Source organism: Bombina bombina, chromosome 9 (genome assembly GCF_027579735.1).
Source record: "Bombina bombina isolate aBomBom1 chromosome 9, aBomBom1.pri, whole genome shotgun sequence".
Taxonomy (NCBI): Eukaryota; Metazoa; Chordata; class Amphibia; order Anura; family Bombinatoridae; genus Bombina; species Bombina bombina.
Window position 1 is genome coordinate 267958086 of NC_069507.1, and position 19900 is coordinate 267977985.

Genomic DNA, 19900 nt, shown 5'->3' on the forward strand with positions numbered 1-19900 from the left:
GTTCCAGGGAGCCAGCTCTGATTGGCTAAAATTGATGTCAGTCAAAAGAACTGAAATAAGGGGGCAGTTTGCTGAAGCTTAGATACCAGGTATTTACAGAAGTAAAACGTGTATTTTTATAACTGTGTTGGTTATGCAAAACTAGGGAATTGGTAATAAAGGGATTATCTATCTTTTAAACCAATACAAGTTCTGGTGTACACAGAATTGGAATGTTTTCAACACAATGAGATAGCAGTAGAATATGATGCATGGGCCATTTATTTAATTAATTCCATTCTGTACATTCTACTTCTATTTTCATATTTTAATTATATATATATATATATATATATATATATATATATATTTATTCTGCACCATAGAAAAATAGGTGGAGCTAAATTATGCTAATTATGTGGGTTTGGCAAAGTGGGTGGGGCTTTAGGACAGGGGGTGTGGTTAAACATTTCATGCAGGTAATTGATAGCTGCAAAGTGTCCCTGGAAATTTTTTTCAAATGTTGGCAACTATGGTGTATGTGTGTGTGTGTGTGTGTATGTATGTGTATGTCTTGAATTAAGTGAACATTCCGGTCCCTCAGGATCAAATACTGATGGTTCTTTATACACATGAAAGTAAATCACAGTTGTTTGTGCTGGGATTAATACACATTATACCATGTACTGTGATCAGCATTGTATCCGATACATAATGTGTTGTGATAATGAGAGTGTGGATGGGGAACTCACAAAGTATCCTGCACCTGATGTCAGTTTTGTTTCTATCAACAGGTAATATCCCATCCTCTGCTTATCGGACAACTGAATAAACAATTAACTACTGGACATCTGTCTGCGAGGCTATAAAGATGGAGATCCCAACAAGGAATATCAAGGGAGCTAAAAAATGGATATACGTTACCTGTCACATGATACAGTTGCACATACACATGCACACACTACACACATGTACTGAATGTTACCTGTCACATGATACAGTTGCACACACACATGTACTGAATGTTACCTGTCACATGATACAGTTGCACATACACATGCACACACTACACACATGTACTGAATGTTACCTGTCACATGATACAGTTGCACATACACATGTACTGAATGTTACCTGTCACATGATACAGTTGCACATACACATGCACACACTACACACATGTACTGAATGTTACCTGTCACATGATACAGTTGCACATACACATGCACACACTACACACATGTACTGAATGTTACCTGTCACATGATACAGTTGCACATACACACACTACACACATGTACTGAATGTTACCTGTCACATGATACAGTTGCACATACACATGCACACACTACACACATGTACTGAATGTTACCTGTCACATGATACAGTTGCACATACACATGTACTGAATGTTACCTGTCACATGATACAGTTGCACATACACATGCACACACTACACACATGTACTGAATGTTACCTGTCACATGATACAGTTGCACACACACATGTACTGAATGTTACCTGTCACATGATACAGTTGCACATACACATGCACACACTACACACATGTACTGAATGTTACCTGTCACATGATACAGTTGCACATACACATGTACTGAATGTTACCTGTCACATGATACAGTTGCACATACACATGCACACACTACACACATGTACTGAATGTTACCTGTCACATGATACAGTTGCACATACACACACTACACACATGTACTGAATGTTACCTGTCACATGATACAGTTGCACATACACATGCACACACTACACACATGTACTGAATGTTACCTGTCACATGATACAGTTGCACATACACATGTACTGAATGTTACCTGTCACATGATACAGTTGCACATACACATGCACACACTACACACATGTACTGAATGTTACCTGTCACATGATACAGTTGCACATACACATGTACTGAATGTTACCTGTCACATGATACAGTTGCACATACACATGCACACACTACACACATGTACTGAATGTTACCTGTCACATGATACAGTTGCACATACACACACTACACACATGTACTGAATGTTACCTGTCACATGATACAGTTGCACATACACATGCACACACTACACACATGTACTGAATGTTACCTGTCACATGATACAGTTGCACACCCACATGCACACACTACACACATGTACTGAATGTTACCTGTCACATGATACAGTTGCACATACACATGCACACACTACACACATGTACTGAATGTTACCTGTCACATGATACAGTTGCACACACACATGCACACACTACACACATGTACTGAATGTTACCTGTCACCTGATACAGTTGCACACCCACATGCACACACTACACACATGTACTGAATGTTACCTGTCACCTGATACAGTTGCACATACACATGCACACACTACACACATGTACTGAATGTTACCTGTCACATGATACAGTTGCACATACACATGCACACACTACACACATGTACTGAATGTTACCTGTCACATGATACAATTGCACATACACATGCACACACTACACACATGTACTGAATGTTACCTGTCACATGATACAATTGCACATACACATGCACACACTACACACATGTACTGAATGTTACCTGTCACATGATACAGTTGCACACACACATGCACACTACACACATGTACTGAATGTTACCTGTCACATGATACAATTGCACATACACATGCACACACTACACACATGTACTGAATGTTACCTGTCACATGATACAATTGCACATACACATGCACACACTACACACATGTACTGAATGTTACCTGTCACATGATACAGTTGCACACACACATGCACACTACACACATGTACTGAATGTTACCTGTCACATGATACAGTTGCACATACACATGCACACACTACACACATGTACTGAATGTCACCTGTCACATTATACAGTTGCACATACACATGCACACACTACACACATGTACTGAATGTTACCTGTCACATGATACAGTTGCACATACACACACTACACACATGTACTGAATGTTACCTGTCACATGATACAGTTGCACATACACATGCACACTACACACATGTACTGAATGTTACCTGTCACGTGATACAGTTGCACATACACATGCACACACTACACACATGTACTGAATGTTACCTGTCACATGATACAGTTGCACACACACATGCACACACTACACACATGTACTGAATGTTACCTGTCACATGATACAGTTGCACACACACACATGCACACACTACACACATGTACTGAATGTTACCTGTCACATGATACAGTTGCACACACACATGCACACACTACACACATGTACTGAATGTTACCTGTCACATGATACAGTTGCACATACACACACTACACACATGTACTGAATGTTATCTGTCACATGATACAGTTGCACATACACATGCACACACTACACACATGTACTGAATGTTACCTGTCACATGATACAGTTGCACATACACATGCACACACTACACACATGCACTGAATGTTACCTGTCACATGATACAGTTGCACATACACATGCACACACTACACACATGTACTGAATGTTACCTGTCACATGATACAGTTGCACATACACATGCACACACTACACACATGTACTGAATGTTACCTGTCACATGATACAGTTGCACACACACATGCACACACTACACACATGTACTGAATGTTACCTGTCACATGATACAGTTGCACACACACATGCACACACTACACACATGTACTGAATGTTACCTGTCACATGATACAGTTGCACATACACACACTACACACATGTACTGAATGTTATCTGTCACATGATACAGTTGCACATACACATGCACACACTACACACATGTACTGAATGTTACCTGTCACATGATACAGTTGCACACACACATGCACACACTACACACATGTACTGAATGTTACCTGTCACATGATACAGTTGCACACACACATGCACACACTACACACATGTACTGAATGTTACCTGTCACATGATACAGTTGCACATACACACACTACACACATGTACTGAATGTTATCTGTCACATGATACAGTTGCACATACACATGCACACACTACACACATGTACTGAATGTTACCTGTCACATGATACAGTTGCACATACACATGCACACACTACACACATGTACTGAATGTTACCTGTCACATGATACAGTTGCACATACACATGCACACACTACACACATGTACTGAATGTTACCTGTCACATGATACAGTTGCACATACACATGCACACACTACACACATGTACTGAATGTTACCTGTCACATGATACAGTTGCACATACACATGCACACACTACACACATGTACTGAATGTTACCTGTCACATGATACAGTTGCACATACACATGCACACACTACACACATGTACTGAATGTTACCTGTCACATGATACAGTTGCACATACACATGCACACACTACACACATGTACTGAATGTTACCTGTCACATGATACAGTTGCACATACACATGCACACACTACACACATGTACTGAATGTTACCTGTCACATGATACAATTGCACATACACATGCACACACTACACACATGTACTGAATGTTACCTGTCACATGATACAGTTGCACATACACATGCACACACTACACACATGTACTGAATGTTACCTGTCACATGATACAGTTGCACATACACATGCACACACTACACACATGTACTGAATGTTACCTGTCACATGATACAGTTGCACACCCACATGCACACACTACACACATGTACTGAATGTTACCTGTCACATGATACAGTTGCACATACACATGCACACACTTACACACATGTACTGAATGTTACCTGTTTCATGATAGTTGGACATCCATGCTGCCGAAACATGTAAGGCGGCATTTCCTGGTATCCTGGTTTTTAATGTGACTTCAATAAAGATTCAACGTTTTAATCAAAAGGGTGCCGGCTACACTTTCTTGTGACTGCAGTTTATCACTTTCCCTGCAATCTGAACTTGACATGTGTACTATAGAAAGCAAATATAAGGATTTTGATTCCATGTTAAAAGAAACAATAGCAGCCTTAAAAAAGGAACTCACAGAAATTAAACACACAGAATGTATGAGGGATCAGGCTGATTATATTTCAGGCAAGGTGTACATCTGACAGAAGGAAAATTGAGGCAAATCAAGGGATAGAGGTTACAGACATAATAGAAATAAGGGACACAGTAGTAATACGAGCGTAGAGGTACAGAATCTGTTGTTTTTTCTAATATACCCACTAAGTCCACAAAGATCGGTGCTAAAAATAAATATTCTGTGTCAGTTGACCCCATTGAGAGTGTAGTTAATCATACACCTGAACAATCAGAGATAGATCAGGGTTCTCAGTTACCCCCAATGAACCCCACAAGAGGAGGAGGAGGGGAGGCAAGAAGAGGAGGAAACACAAGATACAATCAGACACGCTATCCCCTGAGAAGGGGACAAAACAAATATGTGCAATAACTACCAATGACCCAATACATACCACCAATTTGATTAATCTAACTAAGAACTTTAGTTTAAATTTCATTAAGCTCAAAGTTATGGGCCTCTACTTATCAAGCCGTCAACCACAAATACATTGGAATTCCGCAGCGTATTTGTGGCGAGCCTGATTCGCCTTAGTTATCAAACCCTACAGACCGGCAAAAGTAGAATCTAGTGTTGTAACATACGATCCGCAGGACTCAGTTCGACACAGATCGATGCTTATGTCACTCCAGATGTTCAGAATGCAAGTTTGGCACAATCTGACTACTTTTGCTAGTTATCAAATAACTAGCAGGTACGCTCGGCACTTTTCCGGCCCAGCGTACCTGGTTTTCAATCCGCCCTGGATGCGGCGGATGCCATAAGAATCAATGGGAGTCTCACAGCAGCAAAAGCTCATGTTCACTGCTGCCCGATATCCCATTGATTTCTATGGTAATGTCTACACCTAACACCCTAACATGTACCCCGAGTCTAAACACCCCTAATCTGCCCCCCCCTACACCGCCACCACCTACATTATACTTATCAACCCCTAAACCGCCACTCCCAGAGCCCACCACCACTCTAATAAACTTATTAACCCCTAAACCGCCGCTCACAGACCCCGTCGAAACTAAATAAATTGTTTAACCCCTAAACCGCCGCTCCCGGAGCCCACCGCCACCTACATTATATATATTAACCCCTAATCTGCCCCCCCCTACATCGCCGCCACTATATTAAATTTATTAACCCCAAAACCTAAGTCTAACCCTAACACCCCATAACTTAAATATTATTTAAATAAATCTAAATAAATATTCCTATAATTAACTAAATAGCTACAATATAACTAATAGTTACATTGTAGCTAGCTTAGGGTTTATTTTTATTTTACAGGCAAGTTTGTATTTATTTTAACTAGGTAAGAATAGTTATAAAATAGTTATTAACTATTTAATAGCTACCTAGTTAAAATAAATACAAAAGTACCTGTAAAATAAAACCTAACCTAAGTTACAATTACACCTAACACTACACTATAATTCAATTAATTACCTACATTAACTACAATTAAATAAAATGAAATAAAGTACTACAACCCCCCCCACTAAATTACAGAAAATAATAAAATAATTACAAGTTTTTTAAACTAATTACACTTAATCTAATCCCCCTAACAAAATAAAAAAGCCCCCCAAAATAATAAAAAAGCCCTACCCTATACTAAATTACAAATAGCCCTTAAAAGGTCTTTTTGCGGGGCATTGCCCCAAAGTAATCAGCTCTTTTACCTGTAAAAAAAATTACAATATCCCCCCAACATTAACACCCACACACCCAACCCTACTCTAAAACCCACCCAATACCCCCTTAAAAAAACCTAACACTAACCCCTTGAAGATCACCCTACCTTGAGAAGTCTTCACCCAACCGGGCCTAAGTCCTCAACGAAGCCTGGCGAAGTGGTCCTCCAGACGGGCAGAAGTCTTCATCGAAGTCGGGCAGAAGAGGTCCTCCAGACGGGCTGAAGTCTTCATCCAGATGGCATCTTCTATCTTCATCTATCCGGCGCAGAGCGGCTCCATCTTCAAGACATCCAACGCGGAGCATTCTTCCTGGCTGACGACTAACGACGAATAAAGGTTCCTTTAAATTACATCATCCAAGATGGCGTCCCTTCTATCAGCCAATCGGAATTAAGATAGGAAAAATCCTATTGGCTGATGCAATCAGCCAATAGGATTGAGCTCTCATGCTATTGGCTGATTGGAACAGCCAATAGAATGCGAGCTCAATCCTATTGGCTGATTGGATCAGCCAATAGGATTGAACTTCAATCCTATTGGCTGATTGCATCAGCCAAACGGATTTTTCCTACCTGAACTCTATCAGCCAATCGGAATTGAAGGGACGCCATGTTGGATGACGTCATTTAAAGGAACCTTCATTCATCGTTAGTCCTCGGCCAGGAAGGATGCTCCGCATCGGATGTCTTGAAGATGGAGCTGCTCCGCGCTGGATGGATGAAGATAGAAGATGCCGTCTGGATAAAGACTTCTGCCCGTCTAGAGGACCTCTTCTGCCCAGCTTCAATGAAGACTTCTGCCCATCTGGAGGACCACTTCGCCCAGCTTTGTTGAGGACTTCGGCCCGATTGGGTGAAGACTTCTCAAGGTAAGGTGATCTTCAAGGGGTTAGTGTTAGGTTTTTTTAAGGGGGTATTGGGTGGGTTTTAGAGTAGGGTTGGGTGTGTGGGTGGTGGGTTTTAATGTTGGGGGGGTATTGTAATTTTTTTTACAGGTAAAAGAGCTGATTACTTTGGGGCAATGCCCTGAAAAAAAGACCTTTTAAGGGCTATTTGTAATTTAGTATAGGGTAGGGCTTTTTTTTATTATTTTGGGGGGCTTTTTATTTTGTTAGGGGGATTAGATTAGGTGTAATTAGTTTAAAAAACTTGTAATTATTTTATTATTTTCTGTAATTTAGTGGGTTTTTTTTTGTACTTTATTTAATTGTAGTTAATTGTAGTTAATGTAGGTAATTAATTGAATTATAGTGTAGTGTTAGGTGTAATTGTAACTTAGGTTAGGTTTTATTTTACAGGTACTTTTGTATTTATTTTAACTAGATAGCTATTAAATAGTTAATAACTATTTTAATAACTATTCTACCTAGTTAAAATAAATACAAACTTGCCTGTAAAATAAATATAAACCCTAAGATAGCTACAATGTAACTATTAGTTATATTGTAGCTAGCTTAGGGTTTATTTTACAGGTAAGTATTTCGTTTTAAATAGGAATAATTTAGTTAATTATAGGAATATTTATTTAGATTTATTAAAATTATATTTAAGTTAGGGAGTGTTAGGGTTAGACTTAGTTTTAGAGGTTAATAAATTTAATATAGTGGTGGCGGTATATGGGGGCAGATTAGTGGTTAATATGTATAATGTAGGTGGTGGTGGGCTCCGGGAGCGGCGATTTAGGGGTTAAACAATTTATTTAGTTGCGGCAGGGTCCAGGAGCGGCAGGATAGGGGTTAATAACTTTATGTAGGTGGGGGCAGTATAGGGGGCGGCAGATTAGGGGTTAATATGTATATTGTAGGTGCCGGTGGGCTCTGGGAGCATCGGTTTAGGGGTTAATAAGTTTATTAGAGTTGCGGCGGGGTCCGGGAGCGGCGGTTTAGGGGTTAATAACTTTATTTAGTTGCGGCGGGGTCCGGGAGCAGCGGGATAGGGGTAAAACAGTATAGCATGGTGTGGGTGCTTAGTGACAGGGTACCAATAAAGCTGTAAAAAAGCCGAAGAGCAGCGAGATCGATGACTGTCAGTTAACAACAGTCCGCTGCTCATCGCCCCGTACTTGGTGCGCGTCTTTTTGACAGCTTTTTTGGTAATTTTGGAGAACGTATTCAGGTCAGCGGCAGCGATGTTAGGCGAACTTAGGCGAGTGTATTGGTGCCGTCGAATGCAGGTAAGTTGACGGCTTGATAAGTAGAGGCCATGGTCTGGGATTTGTACCGACATCATGCTTTAATCTTTTTCAAACACTCGTTGATGTTAATACATTTATCAGACATTTGACACTTAGGAAACACTTCTCTTCCAGTCAGGCACCAAATTCCCGTGAGCCAGAGACATACAATCTTAGTTCTAGTCATACATCCATGCACAATGATTTGAATTTTTGGGAACTTAGAAGTATGCAAAATTTGGTAGAATTGGGTATTGAGAGTGATCTAAAGGTGGGATTGACAGATTTGCATATAGGTTTTAAGCTTAAATCTATTTTTTACCCTGTTCATTTAAGCATCAACATTTTGGTGACTTACCAAAAGAGAATTGAAGCGGATTTGGTGAACCTATCACTCCAACCTAAGAAAGTCACAGACAATCACACCAAGGATGAGAAATTGGCCCTTGAGTCACTTAAAACGAACCCTGACCTGGTCATTAAATCAGATGATAAGGAAGGGAGTGGGTTGTATGGCATAAAAACTCATATGTTAATGAAGTAATGAGACAACTTAATAATAGGGACGATTATACCCTGTTAACTCATAACCCTACTAATAACTTTAAATCTAAACTTAAGACACTGCTGGACGATGGACTCTATAAAGGACATATAGATCAAGATACCTTTGATTTTCTTTTTGTTCAACAACAAATAATCCCGATTTTTCATGTCCTTTCGAAAGTCCATAAATCCCTTATAGAAGTGAAAGGGTGACCCATTGTCTCTGGCATTGGGTCACTGTGAGACGCACAATTTTTTTAAATTCAAAGATGATTTCTATCTCCAAATTTGTGGGACAGCCATGGGGGCACAATTTGCCCCCTCTTATGCAAAGGGAGGTGGGAGTCCCTGTACATCTATGGAGATAGAAACCTCTTTGCAGATTACATACGTACCTACCATTGGTACATTGACGATTTATTGTTTGTGTGGTCTGAGGACTGTAGAAAAATTGGTGACTTTATTGTGTATCTTAATGACAACCCGCTTGCTTTACCTATGAGTTTAACAATCTAAAAATAAATTATTTGGATATTACTTTGATGTTCAACCACAACACAGATAAAGTGTAGACCACCATATATAGGAAGCCCATATCTGGAAATACTCTCCTTCACAGGAAGAGCAATCACCCCAAACAAGTTCCCTATTCCATAGTAAAGGACCAATTCATCAGAACTAAGCAAAATTGTAGTAATCAAACTGATTTTGAAACACAAAGTGAGGATTTGGTCAGGAGATTTCTGAGTAGAGGCTAAAATAAAAACATCATCTCGAGGGCCCAACTAGAAGTTAATGGAATAGCCAGAGAGACCCTGTTGAGAGATAGGCCAAAGAGTAATAATACAACCAAACAACCAAACCAAGTTAATTTTGTTACACAATTTTCATCTGACTATTACCAGATTTGCAACATCGTTAGGAAATATTTCCCTTTGCTGTTGGCAGACGATGGCCTTCAACGTATAGTCAGACAAAGGCTGTAATTTTTCTTACCGCCGCGGTTCTACAATATTCAATGTCCTTTCACCAAGCGAATTAAAGACTAATAAACCAACTTGTTCCTGGCTACAAGTAAAAGGTATGCACAAGTGTGGTTACAGTCAATGTATACCGTGCAGTTTTGGACATACATATAAGACCTTTGAATCGACGTGACTGGCAAAAAATATGCTTATGAATTATTATACATTTTAATATATTTGTATTTCTAAATTCATTTATTTAAATTCATTTATTTTACTATTATTAATTTTTCAGACATTTAAACATTTCTTTCTTTCTAATGACACAGTGAGTCCACGGATCATCTAATTACTAGTGGGAATATCACTCCTGCCCAGCAGGAGGCGGCAAAGAGCACCACAGAAAAGCTGTTAAATATCACCTCCCTTTCCTCCAATCCCAGTCATTCTCTTTGCCTATGCTAGAGCAAGGAAGTGGTAAAGTTTAGGTGTTTGAAATAAGATTCTTCTAGCAGGATTTTATTATTTTTCAGCAGTGCAAGATTGTTCTGCTTTGTCCTAGGGTGTAGCCGTAGTCCGCCTGGAGTTACGTTGCAAGACATCGCTTCCCTCATGCCCTCTGCGGTATCTGATGCATTGTCCGCTTTTCCCATGCTGCAGGGAAAGCATAAGAGGAAATGTAAAGAATCAGTGAGTAAGGTTTCTGACACAGTCGTGGCTATCTCGAATGTTCCCTCCCAGAAATCTGAGGAGGAAGATACTTCGGTAGCATCTGAGGGTGAAATCTCAATCTCAGACAGTGTAATTCCTTCTTCTGATACTGAAGTTGTATCCTTCAGGTTTAAGCTGGAATACCTCCGTTTGTTACTTAAGAAGGTTTTGGCTACCTTGGATGACTCAGACACTACTGTAATGTAGTTAATCCTATGAAGTCTAGTAAGCTTGATAAATATTTTGATGTACCTTCCATGGTGGAGGTTTTTCCTGTACCAGATCGAGCTAGGGAATGGGAGAGACTGGGTATCCCTTTTTCTCCATCCCCTTTTTTTAAGAAGATGTTTCCTATAGAAGACTCTATCAAGGAATCTTGGCAGATCTTGGCCTAAGGTGGAAGGGGCAATTTCCACTTTAGGTAAGAGGACTACTATTCCCATAGAGGATAGTTGTTCCTTTAAAGATCAGATGGATAAGAATTTGGAAGGGTTGCTCAAGAAGATGTATGTACACCAGGGTTTACAATGGCAACCTGATTCTATTTGGACAGACACTCCCCTTGAAGAGTTCCAAGATAGAATCAAGGCCCTTAAGTTGGCCAATTCCATTATTACAGATTCTTCCCTACAGGGAGCAAAGATTTCTGGGTTTGCCGTACTGGCCGCAGAGCTTCATGGTTAAAATTCTGGTCTGCGAATGTTTCATCTAAGTCTAAGCTTTTGGCAATTCCTTACAAGGGTAAGATCTTGTTTGGGCCGGGATTGGCGGAAATGATTTCTGACATTACGGGAGGAAAGGGTAATTTCCTCCCTCAGGATAAGAGGAATAAGAACAAAGCTCCCAGAATTTTTTCAAAGGTTCTGGGATCCCTGTTGGCGGTGCTCCGGTTGCGGGGCATTGCAGTGGTGCATTATCTGGACAACATTCTGGTTCATGTGCCATCCTTTCAACAAGCAAAATCCCACATGGAGATGTTGTTATCCTTCCTGCGATCTCATGGATGGAAGGTGAATTTTGAAAAGAGTTCCTTAATACCAGCTACAAAGATAGTGTTCTTGGGAACTATAATAGATGCCCTATCAATGAAAAATTTTCTGACAGAAGTCAGGAAATCAAAGATTTTCGATTCTTGTCTGGTGCTTCAGTCCTGTCCTCGGCCATCAGTGGCTCATTGTATGGAGGTAATCGGTCTGATGGTAGCTGCCATGGACATCATTCCGTTTGCCCATTTCCACCTCAGACCTCTGCAGTTATGCATACTCGGGCAGTGGAACGGAGATTATGTGGATCTGTCTCCATGATTACATCTGGATCAGGAGACAAGGGATTCTCTTCTTTGGTGGTTGTCTCAGGATCATCTCTCCCAGGGAACCTGCTTCTGCAGACCCACCTGGGTGATTGTGACAATGGACGCCAGCCTACTGTGATGGGGAGCAGTCTGGGGCTCTCTAAAGGCTCAGGGGACATGGACTCGGAAGGAGTCTGTTTTACTCACAAACATTCTGGAGCTGAGAGCAATCTCCAATGCTCTTCTGGCCTGACCTCAGTTAGCCTCAGCCCAGTTTATCAGTTTCCAGTTGGACAACATAACTTGGCTTACATCAACCATCAGGGGGGAACTCTGAGTTCCTTGGCCATGACAGAGGTAGCCAAGATAATTCAGTGGGCGGAGACCCACAACTGCTGTCTGTCTGTGATCCACATTCCAGGAGTGGACAACTGGGAAGCAGATTTTCTGAGCAGACAGACCTTTCACCTGGGGGAGTGGGAACTCCATCCGGAAGTGTTTTCCAGCTTGATTCTCAAATGGGGACAGCCTAGAACTGTATCTCATGGCATCTCGGCAGAATGCCAAGCTCCCGAGGTACGGGTCAAGGTCAAGGGATCCTCAGGCTGTACTGATAGATGCTCTGGTGGTCCCTTGGAATTTTAGTCTCGCATACCTATTTCCTCTGTTCGCTCTCCTTCCTCGGGTCATTGCTCGAATCAAACAGGAGAGGGCGTTGGTGATCCTCATTGCACCGGCATGGCCTCGCAGGATCTGGTATGCAGATCTAGTGGAGATGTCATCTCCCCCTCCTTGGAGACTTCCACTAAGGAAGGACCTTCTACTTAAAGGGCCCTTCCTTCACTCAAATCTAGTTTCTCTGAAGCTGACTGCTTGGAGATTGAACGCTTAATTTTATCTAAGCGTGGGTTTTCTGAGTCGTTCATTGAGACCATGATTCAGGCTCATAAGCCTGTTACCAGGAAGATTTACTATCAGATATGGCGTAAATATCTATATTGGTGTGAATCCAGAGGCTACTCTTGGAGTAGAGTTCGGATTCCTAGAATTTTGTCTTTTCTCCAAGAGGGTTTGGAGAAGGGTTTATAGGCAAGTTCATTAAAGGGTCAAATATCTGCCTGGTCTATTTTGTTACATAAACTTCGGGCGGATGTACCAGACGTGAAATCGTTTTGTCAGGCCTTGGTCAGAATCAGGCCTGTCTTTAAACCGGTTTCTCCTCCCTGGAGTCTTAATCTTGTTCTTAAGGTTCTTCAGCAGGCTCCGTTTGAGCCTATGCATTCCTTAGATATTAAACTATTATCTTGGAATGTTTTGTTTCTTGTTGCTATTTCATCTGCTCATAGAGTTTCAGAGCTCTCAGCATTACAGTATGAGTCTCCTTACCTTATTTTTCATTTGGATAAGGTAGTTTTGCGTACTAAGTTAGGGTTTCTCTCTAAAGTGGTTTCAGATTGGAACATTAATCAGGAGATTGTTGTTCCTTCTTTATGTCCTAAACCTTTTTCTCATAAGGAACGTCTGCTGCACAACCTAGATGTGGTGCGTGCATTAAAATTCTATTTACAGGCGACTAAGGATTTTTGTCAGTTTTCTGCTCTGTGGTTTTCTCGGGGAAACGTAAGGGACAGAAATCTACAGCTACTTCTCTTTCTTTATGGCTGAAAAGTATAATTCACTTCGCCTATGAAACTGCTGGACAGCAGCCTCCTGAAAGAGTTATGGCTCATTCTACAAAAGGCTGTTTCCTCTTCCTGGGCATTCAAAAATGAAGCTTCAGTGGAACAGATTTGCAAGGCTGCAACTTGGTCCTCTCTCTCTTCACACTTTTTCAAAATTCTATAAATTTGATACTTTTGCCTCGGCTGAGGCCGCTTTTGGGAGAAAGGTTCTTCAAGCAGTGGTGCCTTCTGTTTAGGTTCCCTGTCTTGTCCCTCCCTTATCATCTGTTTCCTCAAGCTTGGGTATTGATTCCCAATAGTAATTAGATGATCCATGGACTCAGCGTGTCATTAGAAAGAAAACAAAATTTATGCTTACCTGATAAATTTATTTATTTCTTGACACGGTGAGTCCACGGCCCGCCCTGTTTTTAAGACAGGTTTTTTTGATATGTTATAAACCTCAGACACCTCTGCACCTTGTTGTTTCCTTTCTCTCCTTTACTTCGGTCAAATGACTGGGGTTGGAGGGAAGGGAGGTGATATTTAACAGCTTTGCTGTCGTGCTCTTTGCCGACTCCTGCTGGGCAGGAGTGATATTCCCAATAGTAATTAGATGATCCATGGACTCACCGTGTCAAGAAAGAAATACATTTATCAGGTAAGCATAAATTTAATTTTTTGTAGGAATACTTTATTGTTATGTAGAATTTGGAAGTCATTAATATAGCTTTACATATATTGTTCATTTATGTCTGCCTCTTCTAATGTGCTTGGCTAACATACTTATCCATCAACTTATATTCATTTTGGAATCTGTATCAGTACATGCATTTGATATGCCTATTGGATCTGTCAAAGTATATTGTTATATTGTTCTATTCTAGAACCGGTCTCTGCTATGTATGATCTATTTACATATAATAATCTTCCCTGTTTAAATTTTGGTTAAATTCCAGTTTAACATTCCTGTTTTTGTTCCTTTTTATGCTGTAATAGTACTAGTCCACCTTAAGCCCATTTCATTATACAATTAGTTACATGATTTTTTTGGCTCAATGATATCTGAGCATACATACGGCTAGATTACGAGTTTTTGTCTGTAAGGCTTGCGGTGCTAACGAGCATTTTATTCTCACCGCTCACGTAAGACAACGCTGGTATTACAGGTTTTTACAAACCCGGCATTAGCCGCAGAAAAGTGAGCATAGAGCAAAATTTAGCTCCACATCTCACCTCAATACCAGTGCTGCTTACGGTAACGGTGAGCTGGCTAAACGTCCTTGTGCACGATTTCCCCATATGAATCAATAGGGCTGAGCCGGCGGAAAAAAAAAACTATCACCTGCAAAAAAGCAGCGTTCAGTTCCTAACGCAGCCCCATTGATTCCTATGGGGAAATACATTTTATGTCTACACCTAACACCCTAACATGAACCCCGAGTCTAAACACCCCTAATTTTACACTTATTAACCCTTAATCTGCCGCCCGACATCGTCCCCACCTGCATAATCTTATTAACCCCTAAACTGCTGCTCCGGACACCGCCGCCACCTACATTATACCTATGAACCCCTAATCTGTCGCCCCCAACATCGCCGACACCTACATTATAGTTATTAACCCCTAATCTGCCGCCCCTAATGTCGTCGCAACCTACCTACAATTATTAACCCCTAATCTGCCGCCCCAACGTCGCCGCCACTATAATAAAGTTATTAACCCCTAAAGATAAGTCAAACCCTAAACCTTACCCCCCCTAACTTAAATATAATTTAAATAAATATAAATAAAATTGCTATTATTAACTAAATTATTCCTATTTCAAACTAAATACTTACCTATAAAATAAACCCTAAAATAGCTACAATATAACTAATAGTTACATTGTATCTAGCTTAGGGTTTATTTATTTTTTACAGGCAACTTTGTATTTATTTTTACTAGGTACAATAGTTATTAAATCGTTATTAACTATTTAATAACTACCTAGCTAAAATAAGTACAAATTTACCTGTAAAATAAAACCTAACCTAAGTTACAATTACACCTAACACTACACTATAATTAAATTAATTACCTAAATTAACTACAATTAATTACAATTAAATAAAATAAACTAAAGTACGGAAAAAAACAAACACTAAATTACAAAAAATAATAAAATAATTACAAGTTTTTTAAATTAATTACAACTAATCTAATCCCCCTAATAAAATAAAAAGCCCCCCAATATAAAAAAAAATCCCTACCCTATACTAAATTACAAATAGCCCTTAAAAGGGCCTTTTGCGGGGTATTGCTCCAAAGTAATCAGCTCTTTTACCTGTAAAAAAAAAATACAATCCCCCCCAACATTAAAATCCACCACCCACACACCCTACCCTATTCTAAAACCCACCCAATCCCCCCCTTAATAAAACCTAACACTAACCCCCTGACGATCACCCTACCTTGAAAAGTCTTCACCCAACCGGGCCTAAGTCCTCAACGAAGCCGGGCGAAGTGGTCCTCCTATCAGTCAATCGGAATTAAGGTAGGAAAAATCCTTTTGGCTGATGCAATCAGCCAATAGGATTTAAGTTCAATCCTATTGGCTGATCCAATCAGCCAATAGGATTGAGCTCGCATTCTATTGGCTGTTCCAATCAAGATGGAGCCGCTCCTCGTCGGATGGATGAAAATAGAAGATGCAGTCTGGATGAAGACTTCTGCCCGTCTGGAGGATCTCTTCTTTTTTCAGTTCTTGGAATGCTTGTTCACACTCTGGGCTCCAGGTAACAATCTTAGGAAGGTTTTTACGGGTGAGGTCGGTGAGGGGTTTGGCTAGGGTACTATAATTAGGTACAAACTTCCTATAATAGCCTGTGGTACCTAGAAAGGCTAGCACTTGGGTCTTGGTACCGGGAGTGGGCCACTTGGCTACGGCCTCTACCTTGGCCGGTTCGGGCTTCTGCTGCCCGCTACCTACTCGGTGCCCTAGGTACTGGACCTCCGCCATCCCTATATGACATTTGCTAGGCTTAAGGGTTAATCCTGCCTCTCTAATGCGATCTAGGATCGCCCCTATATGGTTCAAATGCTCGTCCCAGGAGCTGCTAAATATAGCTATGTCGTCTAAATAGGCGCATGCGTACTCTTGGGACCCATCCAGTAGCCGATCTACCATTCGCTGGAAAGTAGCCGGAGTGTTCTTCATCCCGAATGGCATGACCTTGAATTGGTACAGGCTAAACGGGGTGACGAACGCTGATTTGGGAATGACATCCTCGGCTAGTGGGATCTGCCAGTACCCCTTACACAGATCTATGGTGGTGAGGTACTGGCCTCGAGCCATTTTATCCAGGAGCTCATCTATCTGGGGCATAGGGTAGGCGTCAGAGACGGTTTTATTATTAAGTTTCCGGTAGTCTACGCAGAAGCGGGTCGTGCCGTCCCGCTTCGGCACTAGAACTACCGGCGAGGCCCAGGGGCTGTCCGAGTGCTCAATCACTCCTAACTGTAGCATCTCGTCATTCTCCTTCCGCATATGTTCTCTCACCGATTCTGGTATGCTGTAAGGAGGTTGACACATGGGGAGGTGACCTGGGGTTTCTACCCTATGGGTGGCCAGTCTGGTATATCCAGGCACATTGGAGAACGTGTCAGGCCTTGGTCAGAATCAGGCCTGTCTTTAAACCGGTTTCTCCTCCCTGGAGTCTTAATCTTGTTCTTAAGGTTCTTCAGCAGGCTCCGTTTGAGCCTATGCATTCCTTAGATATTAAACTATTATCTTGGAATGTTTTGTTTCTTGTTGCTATTTCATCTGCTCATAGAGTTTCAGAGCTCTCAGCATTACAGTATGAGTCTCCTTACCTTATTTTTCATTTGGATAAGGTAGTTTTGCGTACTAAGTTAGGGTTTCTCTCTAAAGTGGTTTCAGATTGGAACATTAATCAGGAGATTGTTGTTCCTTCTTTATGTCCTAAACCTTCTTCTCATAAGGAACGTCTGCTGCACAACCTAGATGTGGTGCGTGCATTAAAATTCTATTTACAGGCGACTAAGGATTTTCGTCAGTTTTCTGCTCTGTGGTTTTCTCGGGGAAACGTAAGGGACAGAAATCTACAGCTACTTCTCTTTCTTTATGGCTGAAAAGTATAATTCACTTCGCCTATGAAACTGCTGGACAGCAGCCTCCTGAAAGAGTTATGGCTCATTCTACAAAAGGCTGTTTCCTCTTCCTGGGCATTCAAAAATGAAGCTTCAGTGGAACAGATTTGCAAGGCTGCAACTTGGTCCTCTCTCTCTTCACACTTTTTCAAAATTCTATAAATTTGATACTTTTGCCTCGGCTGAGGCCGCTTTTGGGAGAAAGGTTCTTCAAGCAGTGGTGCCTTCTGTTTAGGTTCCCTGTCTTGTCCCTCCCTTATCATCTGTTTCCTCAAGCTTGGGTATTGATTCCCAATAGTAATTAGATGATCCATGGACTCAGCGTGTCATTAGAAAGAAAACAAAATTTATGCTTACCTGATAAATTTATTTATTTCTTGACACGGTGAGTCCACGGCCCGCCCTGTTTTTAAGACAGGTTTTTTTGATATGTTATAAACCTCAGACACCTCTGCACCTTGTTGCTTCCTTTCTCTCCTTTACTTCGGTCAAATGACTGGGGTTGGAGGGAAGGGAGGTGATATTTAACAGCTTTGCTGTCGTGCTCTTTGCCGACTCCTGCTGGGCAGGAGTGATATTCCCAATAGTAATTAGATGATCCATGGACTCACCGTGTCAAGAAAGAAATACATTTATCAGGTAAGCATAAATTTCATTTTTTGTAGGAATACTTTATTGTTATGTAGAATTTGGAAGTCATTAATATAGCTTTACATATATTGTTCATTTATGTCTGCCTCTTCTAATGTGCTTGGCTAACATACTTATCCATCAACTTATATTCATTTTGGAATCTGTATCAGTACATGCATTTGATATGCCTATTGGATCTGTCAAAGTATATTGTTATATTGTTCTATTCTAGAACCGGTCTCTGCTATGTATGATCTATTTACATATAATAATCTTCCCTGTTTAAATTTTGGTTAAATTCCAGTTTAACATTCCTGTTTTTGTTCCTTTTTATGCTGTAATAGTACTAGTCCACCTTAAGCCCATTTCATTATACAATTAGTTACATGATTTTTTTGGCTCAATGATATCTGAGCATACATACGGCTAGATTACGAGTTTTTGTCTGTAAGGCTTGCGGTGCTAACGAGCATTTTATTCTCACCGCTCACGTAAGACAACGCTGGTATTACAGGTTTTTACAAACCCGGCATTAGCCGCAGAAAAGTGAGCATAGAGCAAAATTTAGCTCCACATCTCACCTCAATACCAGTGCTGCTTACGGTAACGGTGAGCTGGCTAAACGTCCTTGTGCACGATTTCCCCATATGAATCAATAGGGCTGAGCCGGCGGAAAAAAAAACTATCACCTGCAAAAAAGCAGCGTTCAGTTCCTAACGCAGCCCCATTGATTCCTATGGGGAAATACATTTTATGTCTACACCTAACACCCTAACAACCCTAAACCTTACCCCCCCTAACTTAAATATAATTTAAATAAATATAAATAAAATTGCTATTATTAACTAAATTATTCCTATTTCAAACTAAATACTTACCTATAAAATAAACCCGAAAATAGCTACAATATAACTAATAGTTACATTGTAGCTAGCTTAGGGTTTATTTATTTTTTACAGGC

General features: G+C 40.6%; 1 protein-coding gene across 1 annotated transcript in view; it reads left to right on the forward strand.

The window, feature by feature from the left end:
- LOC128640578 (ovostatin-like) overlaps positions 1-889 on the forward strand; it is a 242508-nt gene extending 241619 nt beyond the window's left edge. Inside the window, exon 35 of the mRNA XM_053693049.1 lies at positions 774-889. The gene's annotated coding sequence lies outside the window, so the exon portion shown is untranslated. The remainder of the gene's footprint in view (positions 1-773) is intronic.
- Positions 890-19900: the final 19011 nt, after the last annotated feature.